General features: G+C 44.1%; 1 protein-coding gene across 2 annotated transcripts in view; it reads right to left on the bottom strand.

Moving 5' to 3' along the window:
- The window catches only part of ARHGAP32 (Rho GTPase activating protein 32), a 255,589-nt gene extending 233,941 nt beyond the window's left edge, over window positions 1-21,648 (bottom strand). For both annotated transcript variants that reach the window (XM_035346342.1, XM_035346340.1), the window contains exon 1: window positions 21,390-21,648. The gene's annotated coding sequence lies outside the window, so the exon portion shown is untranslated. The remainder of the gene's footprint in view (window positions 1-21,389) is intronic.
- Window positions 21,649-22,083: the final 435 nt, after the last annotated feature.

The raw sequence follows: 22,083 nt of genomic DNA on the forward strand, positions 1-22,083 counted from the left end.
ACAGAGGAACAGGTTAAAATTCACCAAATCCATTCATATTCTGTATCACATCTTATTTCAGCTCAGCACGTGCTTTAAGTTAAATCCAGTAGTTCCCCTGACATCGGTGGGGCTGCTTGTGTTGTAAGTTCAGCAAGTGTCAGAACACTGTCCTAAATCAAGTGCATCTGCAACTTCAATGAACAGTGTTTATGAAACAAATTGTTGCTGAAACATTTGGTTTTCTGCACCTTGAGAAGAGCGAAGGCTTGTAAATAAAGCTGTACCAAAAAGCTCCTGGCTACCCTTCAGAGCGCTCTCTGGCCGGTGTCACCGATGTAGCTCAGAAGAACCCAACCTCACATGCAGTGCCTGGCTAGCTTCTCTTCGGCTGCAGAAATACTACACAAGGGATCTATAAAAATGTATTATAAAAACAAGATGATCAAATAATTTGACCTAGACACAGCAAAGTGGTTTATTAGTAAAGGAAAGAAAACGGGAAAAAGAAAAAAAAAATGGTGAAATAAAACTATGTCACGAAGTATGCTGCTTAACAGGCTCAGGAGCAAAGAAAGTGTCTCATCAAAGCATCCAAAGGATTTAAGTCTTTTCTTCTGCTTTGTTTTCCTGTAAGTGCAATCAAAAACAACTTGGAGGAGAACATTTAATTTTCACAGTGCAAGAAGGAAAAGGGACTTGGAATGAACCTGCCTTACCTCCTCTGCCCCTGCACTTGATTTTGCTGAACATATCAGCAATCTTCAGTCCCAGTCTTTTGTGGTTTTAACGTGACAGGGACCATCTCTTAAAACCATTTGAAAATGTTAGGAAATTCATTAAGTTTCTGAGCAACTTCTGCCCTGCTAAAGCACAGAAATGTCACTTAAATCAGAGTAACTGCCTGTATTCACTTTCTAACATTGGGAAGGAGATGGAGGGGGGGGTTCTAACTAACCTGTGATAAAACGCAAGTTAATCAAAAAAGCATTACAATAAGCACACGTTGGTTTTTAGAGGCAGCACATTGCTTGAACATCCGCAGTCACAAAGCAATTCACTCAGCCAGTGCATTACAAAACTCCCTCCTTGCTCAGGTTCTGAATGTTTTTTAGGGCATTCCAGCTCAAATGAAAGCACTGTCTTTCTAAGGCCACAGGTTAACTGGTACTTCCTTGAAAAACACAATCAAAGCTAACTACCTTTCCAAAGCACCACATTAACATCAGTCGCTGGCACAGAGATTAATTCATTTGTTTCATCAACAACCTTCAGCCAGGGAACTTTTTCCACCAGATCATTTGAAGCCCTGCCACGCTCATTCCATTAAGTTCCCCAAACTGCACATCACAAGCTGTAAGGTGAAAGCTGTTCTTCAAATGAAAGAAAAAATATATTTAAAAGCAGTGTGAAAGAGCAGTGCTTTATCAGTTCAAAAAGCAAACACAGCCAGCTATCATCAACAACCAACTTCAGCCATCCACCCAAATGAAAATTTATCTTTTTTTAAATATCAGAAAAAGGTGGAGAACTGTAAGCCCCTGGGGAATAAATAAATCAATTACTATTTACATTGTCCTATTTAGCATACCAAAGACTTAGCTGTTAGCAAATCCCCGTCTGTAAGGGGAGCATTCCTCTCTCAGACTACAGTGGGTTGGAATTCCCTCTCAAGGTTTTCCTGTGTTGACCCCAACTACAGCACGGGGGAAATCCTTTAACTACCACACGGCTGCTGCTAACTTCAGTGTTGGTTTTTGCGCGATAATGCCTGCTTCATCAGAAACACTGAACAAGTTTAAGTCGGCAGGAGCCCAGCTACCACTGCTGCAGGAAGATACACCCGAAATTAAACACAGCCCTCCCTGAAGTTAACGTCGATGCTCCTGGTACCACTGCTGGTTCCGTTCCTAATGCTGCGGCTTTGGCTGCACCTCCATGGTGGGACTCCTCAGCACAGCCCGGCTGCCCTGAACACCTGGAGCTGGGTTAAGGAAGGACAGCGCGTGCAGAGAGTCTGGCAGGCCTGAGGGACAGCAAGAGGCACCGAGACGAGGATAAGCTCTTGCTGCAGCTGAACGCGCTTGGTGGCTCATAGCTTAATACTCTAACTAAACCCTGTGCGAGAGGAGGAGTTTGCTGCACGACAGCAGAGCTGGGTGCCAGCTATGCTCGGCGCAGTTACCGTCACAGCTCCGCGCTGCAGGTGAGTGTACCAAGGGCACAGACGCAAGGCGTCGCGGCGGCAAGGAGCTTTAAGTTGTACTTGTATGGGGTGCTGCGGGAACGGTACGGAATGAACCAGTCCGAGGCATTTTATAAAACAAAAAGAAGACCATTAATCATCTACTACAGATTTTTACAATAAGAGTAAGGCTGCCCAGAAGGATAAGTAAATAAATAAATAAACTAAAAATTTCCACAGATGCAGAAGAAATGAGACAGATGGTAACTCTTAGGGAAGAGCGTACTCGTGCTGAACAAACATAAACGTGGGCTCGGTCAGTAACATTTCAGCTGTCAGGAACAGCAGGGATCAGAACGACTTACTCAAAGACTCAGTCCTCTAACCCTAGCCCTAAAGATCTATGATGCCCAATCTATTATTGACAAAATAAGAATTACAGATACCCGCTACTGCCAGAACGTAATTAAACACCAGTTACCTTGGTAGGGGACAGCTCAGCAGGAAAAGTCCTGCCACCTCCCTTCACCCCCCATGAAATCACTGGCGTGTTTCTGCTCAGTGGCAGATAACACTGATATTTATTTCCATTATGCAAAGTGGCAAAAACACATTAGCGAGGTGTTGCAATTAGACATATTAATTTTAAAAGGAAAAAAAAAAAAATCAGTGCAAGTAGACAGCCTGGAAGAGAGAGAGAGAGAGAGGAAAGAGGAAGACAAATCTAAGATCTCACTGTACCCATCATCCATAAAACCACATCTCCCTTTAACTCTTCTAAAATGAGCTCCAGACTGTTGCACTGAAGTGCACGTGCTCCAAGTCCTACACTCACCTTTCAATCACTGATGAAAAGACACAGGACAGCTCTTCAAAGGACTGCAGCTACAAGACTACTCAGTGGCAGTCCCACCAAATAAAGCTTCGAGACTTCCACAAGAAAAAAAGCAAAAACTAAACACTTGTTTCAAAAGCCAATTTTACAATCAAATGAAAGAGGAACAATAAAAAAAAAAACTCATAAAAAAAAAAGAATTCAGTGTTTTTTCTTTCCAGTTTATGTAATCTCTACCACTTCAACAAAAAGGGTTATTGCCACACCACGGAAGGCATACCCAAAGTACATAAGGAATCAAGGAAGAAAGCAGCACCTTACACCTTATTTCTGAGAACTGAACTAGAGCTGTGGTCTCTGAAACGCAAGAGAACGTGATGCACTCAGAAATACAGAAAGGAGTCAAGAGACAATACTGTCCTATCTTCAAGATCTCCTTCAGGGACCTTAAAATAGTTAAAAGGAGCAAACATCCCCTTAGGGACTGTACAGAGAGCTGATATTACATAGTTACAGCCCCCTGTTTATAAATTGCTATAAAATAAAATTGTTTCAACAGATGGGCTTTACACATTTGCACCTATAACTTCATCTAAAAAAAAAGGAAAACAACTACAAGCATGTGGTTTATTTCACTAGATTAGAAGCCAATGAGGGGCACATGTACAGACATCTGTGTTGCTCTTCCATTGATCAGGCTTTCTACAAAATAGGAATGCTAGATGAAAACCTCTTTTGTCTTTTGGCTGAATGGGAAGTTTTTGAGGAAATTTGTCTCAGCAGTCATTTGCTTTTCCTGCTCTGCTTGTTTCAAAGTAATATTTGAGGCTATTCAAACTAAAAGTGATTTTTAAGAGATCTCAAATGATCATACATCAAAAGAGATAAAACCTTCAACTGCTTTGTCAACAATTCCTCCAAAGGATGGACATCAAAAACAAAGCAGGGCTTGCTAAAGACACTTCAGAGAGATTAATCTCCATTTCCAAAACATGGCCATTTCATCTCCCCCTTCTACATGTAGGGGGAAAAAAAAAAGAAAAAAAAAAAAAAAAAAAAAAAAAAAAAAATTACAAAGGCTAAAAAAATAATTTTTTTTTTTTTTTTTAAAAAAAAAAAAAGCAATTTGAGAATTTGAAGTTTTGAACGATAAGGGTTGTTCTCAGAACATCACAAAAGACAGGAGTTCAAATCCAACCTTCAGGTTCTGCCAACGCAAAGTAGCGTACTCTGAAACCCACTCTTTGCAGAGTCTGACAAAGAACTATCTTGATTGAAATCAGCGAGACACCTCAGCCACATCTTATTAGAACACACAGCTAGGATAAATACTTCAAGAAACGTAACAACGATCACTGAAAGACAGCACCGTGCACCAGAGGGGGTCGGGGCTGCGGTGCCAGGTCTCAGCAGCGCCGTGGGACACAACTGGTCGGCAGCACCAACAGCTCCCACACGGCCAGGAGAGCTCCGGCAGGAACCTCAGCTGCCCTGCTAAGTTTGGGCGTGCAATGAAATACCAGGTAGCTGATGTGATGAAGCTCTAATACGTTTCCTCTGCTGAGTCCTGCGTTACGAGTGACACCTTAAATGTGCAGCTCCGTTTGAGGACAGCCAGCACCTTGGCAGATCCAGCTCCTCCTGGGCGCACGCCACGCGCTGCAAGCCACAGAATTTCAGGCACTCTCTGCTCTGGACCTGGGTGCTTTACTGACCGGGTTGCTGAAGTCCACAGAAAGCAGGGTGTGGGTGCAGTTCTGAAGGGCGTTAGCAGCGTCCCAGCACCATTTACACCACAAAGAAGTGAAACAAATGTTCAGCAGAATTCCCACAGGCCTGATGGTCCCAGCAGATGGTTCCACTTTGCTTCCTATGCTCGCCTAAAACGGGAGAGCCGTGAACACCAGGCACCTCAGGAAGTCTCTCTCCCACTTGGCGTAGAATTTTTCACCTCCACTGAATTCCAAGACCCTGTAAAGAGCATCTTCTATCCTACTACACATAGGAAAAAGGACTAGCAGACCGATTTCCTAATAGTGTCCTCCAGGCAGTAAACCCCTAGGTTATATGCTGTTTATTTTACCATTGCACCAGGTTTTTAATCACATAACGTTCAATATGCAAGATCACACACAAATAACTGACTTATTTCAAAACACTAACTGTCCTTCTGAATGCAGAGAAATACCATTTGGCAAACCTAGGACAGCACCAAGTTGTGGTGGGGGAGAAGACAAACAAGCGGTGTTTGATGTCTCCCACAGAAGGTGTGCAGTTGTGTTCGTGGTGTAAGCGTACCTAAGTGTGTGAGCCCTCACTGGAACACTTCTGTGAGGACATTTTATACAGTGAAGAAGGCCTCTTAACATCTTTACCTGCATGGAGCTCTGTATTACATCTTCCAGATGCTTTAACAAAATTTTAGAGGGTTTCTTAACACGTTTTACTGTAAAGAGCTCAATCTTTCACTTTAGAAACACTGAAATTGAATGACAGGGCCCAAGACTGAGAAAACCACGCCAAACAAGTGCTTCACACAAGTAACAGGTTCTCTAGTTTATCCCCCAGCTAAAAGGGTGAAAAGGTTTTAAACCAAAACCAAACCAACCACTCCCCACACCCAAAAGCCCCAGGCTCCAGAACGAGACACAGACCCTGTTAAGGGGTGCCTGTTAAGTCCTGCAGCTGAGAAAATAGCAAAATGCCTACAAACGGGTTTGTAAGGGGAGGCAGTGGGCTAATGCAATAACCTGCTGGAGCCCTTTCAGCCCTTGTCACTCTCATTTTGCGGCCCTAGGGACAGGAGGGAAGTTACACCCACTTGCTCACAGTTTGGCGTATTTTCTTGCTGTACTTCGTTAAAGCAATAGCCTCTCTCAGTGCTGAAGTTCCTTTGTCATAGATGAAGATGTTTACACTGGGGCTAATCAATTCTCTTACTAATTGTCTCTTTCAATGTCAGGAAAAATCTGCTTCTGCTATTGGCGTTATTATCTTTAAATACCCCATCACCCATCATCGCATCATCCTACCTCGCATTACCCTGTAGTCCTCACGTACTTCACAACTTTTCCATTAAAAATCATTTGAAGAAACAATTTTGTAAATGAAAAATCCATGCAGGTTTTCCAGTTTTGAACTTTTAATCTTCATAAAGCTTCATATAAGTAGAAAATATTTGGAAAGAGTTGAAATAGGGGAAATTGGTGGAAGCTGGAAGCTATTTGCTTCAAATTTATCCACCAACTATACATTTAAGCATCAAACATAGCAGTTTAAACAAGTTTATAACACATTTATTGGTTAAAACTGTTAGTATCATTACCTTAGAGGCTGAAGGGAAAAACTAAAGACAAAACAAGGAGGTATAGCATTGCTTTCTCTCAGTGTGAACATTCATGAGGTGACTGAAGTGACATGGGACAGACAGGAAGAAATTCTGACAGTTTTAATGGAAATATATATCCACATTTCTATCAGGCTGTTCCCAATGAGAACAGGGAAGACAAAACTAGAACCAGAATAGAAGAAAAATTCTCGAAATATTTGTATACATTTCCCCCCGAAATTTCAAGCCCTTTCTTCATCTCTCTCTGGTACAAATCCATGCTTGAGCATTCGCTTCATTTGTCCTCGTGTATTTAAGAAATGCAGCTATGCATATGCTTAAGGGACTACACTTAAAGCAGCTGTTGAAAAAGCAGTAATAAAACAAATGAACAAATGAGGAGCCTCATTGCGACCCCTGTACAGGTCCAGCTGGAAGAGAAATCTGACAGCAGCTTCTGTGGTACCAGGACTCATCCTGCAAGCATCCAAAGAAAAGCTTGTCCATTTCAGCATCTCCTTCCAGCCCTGAGAGCTGCCATGTATTCTTCCAGACACTCCACTAGCTACAGATACTTTTGCCTAGGTTTTACGATACCTTGTTTCATGTCATTTTTCCCCCTCTTCCATCCTAGAACAGATTTTCAGCAAAAACAAACACCTCTGACATCATCTCCCCCCCCATTACTGTTTCTAATTTTTTATTATTTCTTTTCTGGGGAGAACTAGGATGACTTTGAACGAGGTAACACCTGACTTTATACTACCGAGCAATTTTTAGCCCAGCATACATTTCCGTCTCCTAGGAAGGTGAGAAACCTAACGCCTCAAAGGCTGCAGGTAAAAGTTGAGCGATTTGCAAGCGTTAGCCGTTCCTGAGACCCTCCCTCAGCCCTTGAAATACTGAAATCTATTTATGACGCAAAAAGAAGAAAAAACAAACAGTCACAAACAGATGGGACACACAGAAGAAAAATAAACTGTAAATTGATTTGGCCAGGATACTGTTGGAAGATGTCTACAAATACTTAATAGAGTTAGATGTAAAATAAATAAATAAATAAGCATTTCCCTGTAAGTTCAGACACCGAGGTGGTAAATAGCACCGTATGTCAGACCATATGTCAGTCAGCAAACAACCCTACCAAATCATCATTCAAAAAGCATTCCCTAAAGCTACACGTTCTCCCTGTTCCCCTCACACACAGGGAGTAGCTTGCTCTAAGCCGTGATGAAAGCACGACAGCCCTTTCAAAGAGCGAGCCCACAGCGCGCAGGTTCAGCTGCTAGAAGGCACCCAGGTATTCTGCAACAAAAAATGGTGCCGCTACTCATCAGACTAGTTACTGAACCCATACACTACCCCCACTTTAAAAAACAAAGATGTTTTTGCCATTATCTTAAGTGAAAAGAATCTCACTGAGCTCTTCTGAGTTATTGGAAGATTGATCAATTTCTGTTACTGACTGGCACACTCGCGGACCTCAGGCCTTCCGAAGCAACTCCAAAAATCCACACACCTCTTTTATGTGTTTTACAAGATCTTCTGTGAAGCGCTGGAAGCGTTAGCCTTTGAAAACTAGATAGATTAGTTAGATTTGAAACATGCAGCACTTGGGAAGAACAAGTTGCCCATGATGATATTTTGGAACATTAAATATAATTTCAAGATCTTTTTCTCTTTCACACACAGTCAAGCCTCTCACACATTATCATTGTCCAGCAAAATTCAAGCAAGAATTAGATTTAAGAGCTAATGCTTTGCTTACTTCATCTACACATGCCTGGGCATTAAGGTGTCGAATACTTCCACTTTCATTTGTAAAAGTCCTGGGTAGGTGAAGCATTAGTAACACTCACTGTGTTAATCAGAAATGATATTGTATTTCAAGGAAATACCCCAGTCTCTCCACCCTCAAAGAAGTTTGCTACAAGGCAGCATCAAAAACTCATTCCAGGAAGAGCAAAAGAAAAGCAAACCTTTGTCAGAGGTATGCAGGACACGTGTGTGCATGCACTAAATGCCTGGAACTAATTTCTGGGCCCCAAAAACAAAACCAAAAATCACAACTACAACAAAAACACTCTTATTATCATCTTACTGAAGCTACTGAGTTTGTAGAAATGGCTATAAAAAACTTTTGAAAGGTGTTCAAGTTCATACCCCCGAAAGTTATTTCAAACCAGGAGCATTTTTGAAGTGTAGTCTTCAGAAAGGCATCAGGTGCAGGCTTCCTTTGGAAGCTTAACCCACCAAATTTCACTTATCAGTCATCAGATACAGATGGTCCAGAATAACGTGGTTCTTCAATTACCAGCAACTTTCCTTTTTGCCACGGTGCCTAAGAAACTACAACACACAAGTTATTTTCTGACTCATTTGCTGATGCCCAATTTATCAGTCTGTGCACACTTCAGCAGCTTCCAGACGCCTAGGAAGTCATTCCCTAGACAGCAGACCTAGAGATGATTTGGGGTTATGCATTCTATAGATTATGGGACTCCAGTTTCCTAACTTAGTTTTCTGCACTCCATCAGAATAAGATTTGCTGCTCTCACGTATCAGAGAACGGAACGGAAGAACGGAACTCCTAAGCCCAACGTAGGAAAACATGTTATTTGCAATTTTTCCCTAACAAAAGTCTCTATGTAACTTAGAAAATAACACCAGACTAGATAGCTCAAAACTCCGAAAACATAACAGCTTTCCCAAATGGACATTTTATTTTGCATTTGCTACTCCAAACAAATCACAGTATTCCTATTTACCCTTGAGTCAGCTGACATCATTGCCTTCTTTATTCTCTAGGAACGCAATGTAAGTCATTTCACAGATTCCTCCTCAGAAGGCTTGTACCAAACAATTAGGAACTCCTGAACCACAGCGGGGAATGCTGAGAAGACCTTCACCCAAACAAAGCTGAAAGCATCACGCTGTCAGCAAGCTCCTCCGAGACGACAAGGTCACCAGGTTAAGTATAACAGGGCTTTCTGGCATTACTTAGAGGATTCTGCTGACATAGCTGTTCGTCCTTAAGAATTCTTCAAGCCTGTTTAACGGGTTGTCAACGTCCTGCTTTGCTACGCAGGTCCACGTCCATTCCTCATGCAAATTGGCGCAACCTCCAGCAGAAATTACAACGCTTTATGTCAAAGCTGGAGTTCATTATAAAAATGCCAGTCAGGGGCTACTTGGTATTTTGAAGCATCCTGGTATACGCAAAACTACCCTGAGTTTAGATAAGATTATTAATCATTCTGACCTTGGCTCTAATACGTCAGAATCTAACAGACAGGAATCGTGTGTCATATTTAAGCATTTCTCACGGCAGCTAGCACTCCGAGACCTTGATCTTCAGTAGCAACAAGCCCACCCAGTTACGTAGGCTACAGGTTTTCAAACAGGGGTGTACTCTTTAAATCTGCTAGAAGGCAAATTAACAATTACCTAGGAAAAAAACTTGAAAATTGAGTATCTTTATTAATGCCTCTTCTCCTTGTGTTAAACCTGATACAGAACTAGGAAGATTAGACAAGGGAGACTGAGACATGCTTTCTCCCTGTAATATACCATATACCCCACAGATTCCAGGGCCACATATCCTTTTATTTGCCACTCCTGTAACAAAAAAGTTGTGACCCAGGTTTTCTGAGGTGCAGTTTTACATACCTGCTCTCATCCCTGCTCTCAGCAGCGCACATGGATGCAGCACACACCTTTAGCACTTTGTGCCTATGGGAATATTCAAAAGGGAAATTCCAACATGCATATGCATAAGCACTAGCACTCAGATGGAAATCCAGAACTACACAAAGAATGTAGAACTGCATTTCTTTACGCATATTCAAATTTTCTGAAACTGTAACACTTCAATAGGAGAGGCAACAGCCTCAAGAAGGGGGCGAAGCTCCCAGTGCCAGGAATTTCTGAGCAACTGTCCCAGCACTCGCTGACAATATGGCCCTAGACAATCCTTTCCCATCTCCGTGTTGAGGAGTTCCTTGTCCAGAAGGGTAGGGAGCATTTTTAATTCTCTCAAAGGACTATTATGAAGATTAATTAAGGTCTGAGCAGCGCTTTGAAGATCAAAACTGCTATGCTGTTATTTATTATTAAGGAACAACAAAGTGTGTTTTTGTTGTCTGTAATTCAACTTCATACAGCAAACACTGAAAGAACACGTGCTCAAGTGCATAGATGAATTCTCCCTGCCCCAACAAGCTGTGATTTGCATAACTGCATTTTTAGTCACCAAAACCCCATCAGTAAATCTGTACTCATCCCTTTGAAATATTTTAAAGGCCTTAAGGAATATAACCAATATAGTTTCTCTTCTGATTCTTTTCCAGGATAAGCTTTTCCTATCAGATACTTCTGCCTCAATTCAGCAATGCCTTTTACCCCATATGCAGCCCTACAATTACTCACGTCAACGTTAGATATATTCTGCAGTGCTTTGCTAAATCGGAAATTCAACGCCTATTTTGGATGTTTCCACTCAAAACTTTTTAACTCCTAACTTGAACTGTCAAAGCCTGTTCAGAGTAACGTGCCCTTAGTTATTACATTATACACAGTTTACGTTACACAAAGCAGGAATGCCTAGTGTAAAGCTTGAGAAGAGAGCAGGCAGGGTGTCAGCAGAGGGAGGAGATAAAAATAAATAAATCACAATTATTTTGGAGCTCTGCTTTCTTCACGGACTTTTTCCCATCAGGACATGACTGACCTCTACAGCAAAAGACTTTTCCAAAATGCCCTCAACTGCAATCTAGACTTTGTGTTACTGAATGCGTCCTGCTACTTTTCACTTGCTTCAGATACATGCATACACACTGTAAACCATTTATTACAAATGTTACCAGGTTTTAATTACATTTATGTTCTTAGATGCTAGATGTACTTTGGCAGCATCTCCATAAAGACATGAAAGCTCTGTAGAAATAACACAAACTTAAAAAACAAAAACACCTATCCTCAAGTCTTGCCACTACAACCACGTCTTCCTGGTTCCAACGGCAAGAGACCAAGCTCCCCAGCACCTCGGTGGTGGGATGTAACAGTGCAAAAAAGGAAAGCGAGAACACCGGCTCTTGGACCTGGAGGGAAGGGAGCACCGACAACTGATGTAACCTGCACAGCTACTAACAAACACCCTGCAATTAAAGAAATTGCTAACAAAGGGTCAGGTATCTGCGAGATGCAGAGCATCTCACTGGTGTGTCAGCCAACATCACCTCTTCACAGGAAACGCTTACATTTTATTGGATTACCTTTTGGCTCTATTCCCATTACCTTAGTTTGCATGCACAAGATTCTTAAAATCTGAGGCACTTTCATATTAAAACACAGATCCCAGATTGTGAACTTCAGTACTTTTTAGACTGCTTTCAGGAGAAAGTTGTGTTATATTTAGCAGCCATATGGCAGCCCTCCTCCGCACACATGTTTTGTACCGATAAGAACTGACAAATTAAGTTTTCTAAAACACTGATCTATGTTTTCATTTCCTTTTTTTATCTTAGAAGTTAACCGTGGTTTCATTTTTACAATTGGCATTTGACAAACAGGAAATGCAGGGGGTACCTATGCTGAATGATGCGAGCCTGCGAAGTTTTGTAATCTAGGTGGAAGTGTTCAGAAAGCAGCTAAGCACTATTCTAGGCAGCTGAGTTCTCCCCAAATGAATACAATACATCTACACAGCGAAGTAGCCAAGGATCTATTGGCTTCATTATGCAACTTGCAATTGCTCTGTGTATGGCTGACTTGAAAATATTAGCTACAGAACACTCCCCATAGTGAAATGCTTTTAAAAAATGAGAGGTTACTTGAGCATTTCAAGCTGCTGTACAGCAACAGGAGAAGCAGAAGGTACAGTGACAACAACTGCAACGCCTTGAAGAACTTCAAAGATAAAAGGACAAGGACCGTGCAGTTTTCCCATGCCCCTGGGAGGCAGGCTTTCCATGCTGCCCGGCAGACAGGAGCAGGAATTCCCCCGTAGCACAGCTACTCTTACAGAAACCGCAGGCAAAGGCTAGGAGGAAGAGAAGCTACCCTGAGATCCCCTGCGATGGGGGACAGCTGAGAAGGCAGGGTGAACATACAACACAAAAAGCAACAAAAACTTCAATGAAACCATGCACACACACCTTCAAGGAAAAACACGCACACATGCACAAAACAAACTACAAAAAGAGAAGAAAAAAGAATTTAACACTCCAGAAAAATAAGCGGGCTGTGCTCTCTCTAGCAGCAAGCAGAATCAATGCCTGAAATGCTCATCTGCCAGCTAAAACATGCCTGCTTGCTAATCCTCTTTTGGGTATTTATAGCTTTTCCAATTCTTTCTGTGCTCTTCCGGGGAGCAGGAGGCCAGCGAGCACCCCGCGCAATGCTCTGGCAGGCCGGGCTGGCCGCAGCCACCAGGGAAGCCCTCTCCAGCAGGGCCCCAACACAGGCGGGCAGGCCAGCAGGGCTCAGGCCGTGCTGACCTCTCGGCACCTTCCTTAAGAGTCACAGGTTGCAGGGCAGAGCTGGCTCCATTCCCCAGACTGCATGGGGCAACCCCAGCCCTTCCCTTCTGCCTGAACAGTCCCAGGACAGCACAGCACGAAAAAGAGGCGGACATGAAACCCGACATGCCTAAGCACACGCGGACTGAGAAACACAAATGAACAACCGTGGTTTTTTTCCAACTGGTGTGTTATGTTCATTACTCAAAGAAAAATTAATAAACACCCCATACTGTGGTTTCTCTCCCTCTGCATGAAGCTATTTAGGGAAAATATTGTTTCAGTACTGCCCACCCCACCTTCAAGCCTTGTAAAAATCACGGAGGTGAATGACATGGCCCAAACTGCTGCCTGCTCCCTTATGCTGGACAACCCGCTGGATGCCGCAACCCTCAAGGCGCCAGTCAACTCATTGTGCAGAGAAGTAGCAATTTCATCAGAACACTGATTATTCCTTCCTGTCTTCCTTGGGGAGACAGCCATTAAGAATGAAACGTAATTGTGCAATTAGACCACCACCAGTAAGCAGGGAAACAAATTGCTTCCTAGGCCAGAACTATTTGCACAGAACACACACACAAAGGGGAGGGGGGAGAAAAAAAAAACAAAAAACATTTAAAGATGCTATCAATCACCAAGACGTCTTCAAAAAACAAGAACAACAACAAAAAAGGCCCACGGAAACATCTTTTTAAAACTTGCCTCAATAAAAATAAACACAAACGAAGTGACAGAATTACCATTCCCGCATACCTAATTATCAAACCAGAGCTTGGTGGGAAGAACAAGTAAGGAAGTCTTCCAATTAACTAACTTTTTTTTTTCCCCTCCTTTAAATGTGGTCATTAAACCCGACTGTAGAAAGATGTAGGAGAAAGCAGATCTCTGGTCTTCTGGCAGTTTTTCCCATTCTTGAACAATTCCTCCTTCAGATGCACAGCCACAAAGGTTCAAAGGTCCTCCCAGCCTTTGTTCTCAGTTCCAGCGTAGTTACAAACAAACTTTTGTTCCTGTTTCTTCAATGAAATAAGTTTCAGCAGTTACCAGTGGCTGAACTTCACATCTGAAGCTTGCCTTATGCATCATGCAGCTGAAGGACTACGGAATCTCATTTACAGTTCAGGAATAAATTATCAGAACTTTTTGTGAAATACAACCATTGGTTCAGTAAATGATTGAATCAACCTCCAGCAAACATTTTACACTTCAGCATATACATACAAGCGAGGAAGGATCAATGCACTTTGCTTTACTCACTGTATCAAAGATTTTATCTGAACTCTTCTGTGAATTTTGTTAAGACTCTATACATTTTAGTGCAAAAGTGACGCCTGTCAGCAACTTTAAAATAACACACGTGTATGCATACACACAGAAAACAAACAATAACACCCCAGCCCTGAAATTTTGACAGCTTTTATCCCAGCCAGAGAGCAAGGGATGAGATAACTGTAAGGACAAGTACTAGAAGTAGCTACTGAAGTACAGATTGATGGTTCCTAGCAGGTGGGAGTTGACTCTCTAGAGATGGTCCTTGTAGAACTCTGAACACAAAAGGTATCAAAGCCTTTTGTTTTCTTTTTTTTATTTTCTTGCCTTCAGAGTCGAGCACATGGGTTGGCTATTATTAAATCTAATGAAGACATTCATGAATCATAACAAGGAGTAAAGAGTAAACCCCAGCAAATGTTCAAAGACTCTCGAAACAAGAAAAATGAAGCTCCAGGAGGTGTTTTCCAGCTACATCCTTCCATAATAACGTATATAACACGAGCTGGATTCAGTGATCCCCGTGGCTCCCCTCCAACTCGGGATATCCTGTGCTAGCCTTGTGTACAACCCCGGTGAAGTCAGCACGAGTATGCCCAAACTAACACAGGAACACCCTGATCAGTCACAAACCCAGTTACGCAGAACAGATCTTGCCAATATAGGAAGTTCTACTTGGTCACGTCACAGCTGGTTAATCCATTGATTACAACAAAGGCATACAGCAAAGTTCTCCACTAGCATTACCTGGCCTTAGGTCTTCAGTATAAATCTCATGCCTTCTAAAAATCTGTCATCCACGTTACCTAGAAAGAGCTGTATGCTTTGTATGTCACAGACAACTAAAGGTTGGAAGAAAACTAAAAACGGACGTGGAATCAAACACTTCCAAAAGCAACCCAGTGCCAAGTTGTAAAAATTGAGTTTTTGCATCTTATGTCCTCGTAAACCTCGACCTAAACCAGCTGGTCTCTTTCCTAGCTATTAATCGTCATAATTACACATTTTTTTCCATGTTTCCTAGAAATCTACCTTCCAAACCCCTTCTGTTCCTTCTTTTCCTACTTGCACAGGATTTTTTGCTTTTTTCCTCTTCACCTTGAGTGAGGGTCAACCTGCAACGCGATTACTTTATCCAGGTGCAAGGAAATCAAGCCAGTTCCCCTAGCTCTCCAAATCCTGCTGCCACTTTTGTTTTTACAATGGCATGAAAAGATACCAACCTGCTTTTAAAACACCAAGGACAGTATCATTTATTTTCACCCTGAGCACTCACCTTGAGCATTGTTGAGTACTGAGACCAGAAAGTTCATCTACCAATTGCCAGGAAACATTGTTACTAAAAAATAAATAAACAAAAAACCCAAACCTTTAACATTTTAATAGACACTTGTTTAGCTGGTGATAAATATATCTCAGATAATGAGATACACAGAAGATTAAAGATGGTTTTCTGTAAGAAGCAAGAATTTTCAAATCACTTCTAAGAACCTAACACCTTCCTGTCAAAGTTATTTTTAGCAAAACTGATTATCTCAATCTGCCAGTAAGTGATGACAAAGCTTTTAGAATTACCATCTTTCGTCCTGTATCTTAAAAGCAAGCTGCCCGGAGCAATTCAATCATTGTCACCCTCCTCTACAACCGGGTTCTGGGGCTGCAGGACCGGCACCGTGCCTGCACACTGCTGAAGTACCCGCTGCCACGAGCCCGACCCACCACACGGGATGTCACCCCAACATGCTTTTGCTGTAAGAATTTTCACTCCCTTTGTGCCTTTACGCTTGCTCTAAGGCCTGGCTCTGGTACGGGACCGAATCAAAACTAACAGAGGACTGACAGCTTGTTGATCTAGCATAAAGCCTGCTTACAAAGTAAACAAACGCCCACAAGATAAATTGGCACCATCGCAGTGAGTTTATCCAAGCACGGTGTTTGGTATCGTGTGACCACGACAGACCCACCACCAGGAGATACAAAGCTAGAGCCCAGGCTGTGGCTGACCAAGCGTCCCTCTATGAATGAAGGGTGGAAAAGGAAGAACCCCTAATTCCTCTGATTCTTAAAGAGTTATCATGCATACACTAAATCAATGCTTTCCACCCACAAATGTGAAAGGCTGACCTATGGAAAGGCAAGGGAAGAGAATGGAGGGGCACCAACTGCAGCTTCCAAAGAGGACCTGGTGAAACCAAAGCAGCAGTGGGGCACAGAAAGCGGAGGAGGCAGTGAGCCCCACCTAAAGAAACCACTAAACCCGCAGCTCTGATGTCTCAACTTCTTACCATATTCTAGTACGGACTCGGAAGAATGGCCCTCCCACTTAGATCAATTCATTTTTCTATTCTTCACCAGAGAGAACAATTAAGATGACAGGAGGATGAATGAATCACTGATCAGTAGCGTATGCTGAAGTATTGCTTCAGCTAGTGACTTCACCTGCACCAAGAGGACTTGCTCAAAATGCTGCAATTAAGCTACGGAAAACAAGCTGAAATAAAACACAGGTTCCTAAGACAATGATTTTTACGAGTGGGGATTATGGGTGGATACGGAGCTGCAGAGCCTGATTTTCATCTAACATCCATAGGTGACACTACAAACTCCAGCCTTACACGTGTCAGGATACAGCAACATGACAGCCAGGGAATGCAATAATCATCACCTAAAAAACAAACCTAACCATACTCAAATTGTTAGAATGATGGTAGTTAATATTGTATTTAATCAAAATGCAAGACAACTTTAGGAAGCACATACATGGCACGTTTACCAAACTGCTTACAGTAAACCTGGTAGCATTGGTTTATCAGCTTAAACAATCAGCACCTAATTAACTGTGCATTTAACAACTAGGTAATAAAGTTTCTTCTCAGGGAAAATCAGATTGCAAAAGTCAACATCAGCTTAGACACGATTAACTTCCTGTCCACTGCTGGGAAAGCAAATCCAATTTACTAAATACTTCAAAGGACAGTTTTTAATTATTTTGCCCACTTCCAAATGACGTAACACCACACACACAAATACAGTAAGCTGGCCTAGTTGGGTATTTGGAGAGGCTCTAGGAACAGAGAACACCAAGTAAGCAAAGCACGTTATGAAGCCTTTGCGTGATTAGGAACAGCCCCAGCCCAGCAGCTCCTAGGGCAGAAGCCCCAGCAGAGGCCAGCAGGAAACCTTACAGGAGGGAGACCCTGTGCAGTTGCAGCCTGGGTGATCTGCGGCAAGACAGTAACTTGGAACACTTCTTTCAGGCTTTCCATTACTCTGTATTTCTAATACAACTTCTAGGAAATAAATACACATTCTGAGTAAGATTTACCTACTTTACCTGGCTTCAAGAGGCACATGGACACATCGGAACATATGCACACGGAGTAAGTACCATACCGTCTGTATATCTCCATAGTTTTACTCAGGAGAAATGGAGGCAATGCAGAAAGACTGTTTAGAGAAGCACAGCAAGTCACCAATAAAAGCAGAAGGATACAAACGACATTGCATAGCTGTATCAACGCAGAAGGACAGCTTCTCTGCTGTCCTACCCTTTTTACCCAATACAACAATTAAAAATTGAAAATTCCTTTAAGTTTTCCAATTTTAATTGTTCAACACCAAAGATGGTGATATATTTTCAGCTATAGTACAGGTTAACAAACAAACACAAAACCCACAAACACAAAACTCATGTTTAAAAGAAACACTTTCAGCCCGACGGGCTCACAATTAGTGATGGCTGCTGACCTGCAGCTGGACCATTATATCCACAAGTTATGGGATTCTCCAAATCCTGGTTGGCTGGAAGACCTAATTTACATGACAATAACTATAAATAAAACAGCCTCTCTTTAGTGTCCATGGTATGCACATCCCTCCTCTCACTTTGGCTAAGAGTGCACAGCCAGCCACTTCAGAAGATTAGCATTACAATAGAAATCACTGTGAAAATCGACATGCTCAGACTGGCCAGGCTTGTGGACCTGCTTCACACCAGATACTAAATTGATTTTTTTTTTTCGAGTGAAAATTGTTGTTGATTTTAAAAGCTGATAAACACTTTAATTCATTAATTTCACATTATGGCATTAGACCTCTCCAGGGCAGCTACCATAGCCGAACAGCGAAGCTGAACAGCATTCCTTCTCGTAGGCACGGACACTTAAGACATCAAATGCGCTTGCCTTTCAGTTCACATTCTTGCCTATGTCTGGTGGAGGAGAATGAGTCTGCCAGGAACCTTCTCAGCTCGGATGTTCATAAAATCCCTCCATCAGAAAGCTCACAGCCTCTGCTGGAACAAGCTGCTGCTGCAGGCCACCAAGGGCTGAAACCAGGAATCAGAGCTGCAGCTCAAGAGCACAGCTGCGAGATGGAACCGGCCCCACACACACTACACCTGACAGAACACACACAGTCCCAAGAGAGCAATCAGTCCAGGTTTTTGCAAGTAAAATGTACAAATTTACCTACATCTCTTTATATCTTCTTCTTTTTCTGCCTGCACTCTGGAATCACCCAAAACGGTATCGAGGCAGCGACTGTGAGACAATAGCTTCTTTCTGCCATGCTCACAGCCACTGGAGTCAGATCGGAACTGTGACTTTGATAAGGATATTTTGAGAGGAAGCACAAACGAAAATAATCACCCAGTTCATGAAGAGGCCAACATCTTCCTCTTATTTGTGGAGAGGAGGAAGCAAAGGACAAGGGAACCCACTGCAATTTTTCCGCCTTGTACAAACTCCTCTAGCCACAATAAAGTAAGAAAAACATCATTTATTTTTGGAAATAGGTATATTGGGCTCCTGAAAAACGCACTGAATCTTTGTATAAATATATTACTGTGCTTGACCTGTTTGTTCTGAAATGGGGAGAAGTTCAGTGGAATCATCCCCATAACATGGCCTGACACTGCATGGAAAACAACACATTCAAATGGCAAAATAACATTTCCTTTACAGAAGTTCACAAAAGAAACAAAAGCCCAGGGGAAAATAGCCATAGTAGCACTGTTCCCCTTTTTTCCAGTCAGATTTCCTCTGCTCCCCCTGGGATGATCACTGCCGCAATCCCACCCCCTTCGGTTTACTGACATCATTGTATTTCCCCTCAGTTGCACTACAGAAAAGTAGAATGTTAGGAACTGAGATACAGACATTTCACAACCCATCAGCAAGTGGCACAAAAACCATTGCAACGTTCAGCTACATACAGAAAAATCTAAGAAGTAAAACAATTCCTTAATGATAGTTCTGCTGACCTGCCTCAGATGTTCTTTGCTTATTCAAAAACTTGATAAATATACTCTAAATATACAAATCCCATGTTAAGATTAGAAGCTGAACTACTGAACAATAATTTGCTTCTGGCAATGAGCTACTGTTTCTGTACATTATGCATGGTATTAATACTGCATTAATACTTTCAGTTCCGTTGTTTCCCCAAATAATAGGTTTTACAAAACATATTGCCAGACTCTCATCCCATTTTCTTCCCTTTCATTGCCTCAATCACTGTATGTCCTCAAAGGAGTAAGATTTTGATTCCTCCAGATGGCTTCAATATGTTTAAACTTCACAAAATCATCAGACATACAAAGGTACACGCTCTGGTATGGTGCTGGCAACCTCCAATACATTTCACGAAAACAGATCAGTGCAATCACAAGAACTATTTGCTTTCTCTTTATCATGAAGAATATATAATGCTTTACTTGCCAGTCAAAATAAATTGCTCAGTCAAGGCTAACCTAATTTTGCAAAACTGGAATGAAGAGACATCTGTGCAGCGGGAAATAATCGCACGGTATTAAATAAGCATACGTAGGGCATTTGTCCCTATTCTGTGGAAAAGGCATCTATCCCCTGCTCAGAACTCACACACTTGGCAGAGATATTCTTGTAACGGTCTCAAAAGCCTAACCATCCTGCTCCACACTGAAAGAGGAGTGTCTTGTCCTTTTTGCATCACTCTCTTCAAGATTATATCTTTCTTGAAATTAAATAGCATATTTTAAGCTTCTAACTTCTCGCCTTTTTGTCTGTTCCTCTGAATGGCATCCTTCCCAGTGACAGTATTGGCCCACACAACAAACTGGACTCCCATCCACAGTGAAGGCTCTCCAAGTCCCTGTCCAAAGTGCTGTTTTCTGCACTATCTCACGTAGAAATACAGAAGTGTAACAAAAAATGACTGCTTCCCATCACCTTCTTAGAATTCAAAAGCCACCAGTGCAGTCTGGAACAGGAGACCGTGACATGCAATGGATTCTCTGGGGAGGAAGAGATGGGACCGCGGGGACGCATCGCTCCTGAGAGGAAAACGGCACACGCTTGCCAGTTTCGAAGGCTCATTTACCTTTTTCTCAAACTGACACGACTGTTTGCCCAGAGCCCAAAGGAGAGATTGCGGATCTCTCCGTACACAACCCTACACTGCTGTCCCCTCTCCTGTCCCTGTCTCAGGTCGGCGTGAAGGCCAACCAAGACAAAACTCCAGACCAAGCCGCACGGCGCCCGCGGTTCTCTTCACAGCGCTGCAACAGCATCGTATGGACGTGGTCTGCTGAGCACCCTCGTGGGTCTTCGCTGCACCTGAAAGGCTCTCACAAGGCATGAAGCGGCCCCAGGAAATGTCACGGAGGACACCTCGCACAATGGAGAACGGGGCTGGACGGCGGCTGCCCGGCACGGTGCGGTGCCCCCAACGTCTGGGAGCGCTGTGAGGAACCACGCGGACCCAAAACCCCAATTATCCCTCATTTCTCCGCCGCCCGGCGATGGTGGGGCTCGTCGCGACACCCCCCTCCCTCCCCTCAGGGTCGGCGACACGGGACGGCGACACACCGCGGGGGGACGGCGTCGGCTCCCTCGCTAAAACGCAGTGGACGGGAAGAAAAACGAGGGCCAAAACCAGAAAAAAAAAAAAAAAAAAAAAAAAAAAAAGACGAAAACCCTCAAAACCACCGCCGCGAGACAGAGCCCCGGCCGCCTTTATTTATTTAATTATTATTTATTCATTTGTTCGCCCTCCCTCGCGGGGGGGAAGCGGCCGCTAACGGCCGGAGCCGCTGACAAAGCTCCCGCGCGCCCCCTCCCCTCGCCCCCGCCCCCACCCCAGCACCGCCTCCGCGACATGCGCGGCGCTATCGCGACACGAGGCGCCCCCCTCCCCTTCCTCAGGGAGCCCCCCCCCTCCATCACGGAGCCCCCTTCCCCGCCCCCCAATATCACGGAGCCCCCCCCCTCCATCACAGAACCCACACACGCTCACCTCGCTCCGCCGCCGCGGGGGAACCGAGCCCGGGCGCCCTCACCGCCGCCTACAAGCCGCGTCCCGACATGGCCGCTGTCGCCGTCGCAGGTGAGGGGGCGACGCGCCCCGAGCCGCGGGGAAGGGCCCCGGGGCCGCTCCGTGGACGGGGGAGCCGCGGCCGGCACACGCCCCCCTAGCACACGCTCCGCGGCGCAGAGAAAGGCTCCGGCCGCCAGCGGGGCCCATGCGCGCTGCTGCCGCCTGCCCGGCTCCGCCCCGCCGCGGGGAAAGGGCGGGCGCTGAGCGGGGTGGCGGAGGGTGGGCGCGGGGCGTGAGATGGCGGCCGAGGGGGGGGTGACTGGTGTGGGGGCTCTGCGTGGTGCTGGGGGCTCTGCAGGGAGGCTGTGGGGGCCGTGGGGGATCGCAGCTGAGGCTGGGGGTCGTGTGGCTGCAGACAGTGGACGGCGAGAGCGGTGTGGAAGTGGGGGTGCGCCTGAGGCAAGCACGAGGGGCTTCTGTGGGAGGAGTGCGGAGGGGGTAGGTGCTTCGTGGGGCTCCCCCCAGCCTCCAGTTTGGGGTCCCCTCAGCCTCCAGTTTGGGGCTGGGCTGGGGAAGGAAGAGTTTTTCCCCCAGTGAGGGGCGAGCAGGGTCACAAAGGCAGTGGGGTTGTTGGGGCTGTCCCTGCAGAGGCAACAAGAGGGATGGAGGTGAG

The sequence above is a fragment of the Oxyura jamaicensis genome, chromosome 24 (assembly GCF_011077185.1).
Source record: "Oxyura jamaicensis isolate SHBP4307 breed ruddy duck chromosome 24, BPBGC_Ojam_1.0, whole genome shotgun sequence".
Classification (NCBI taxonomy): Eukaryota; Metazoa; Chordata; class Aves; order Anseriformes; family Anatidae; genus Oxyura; species Oxyura jamaicensis.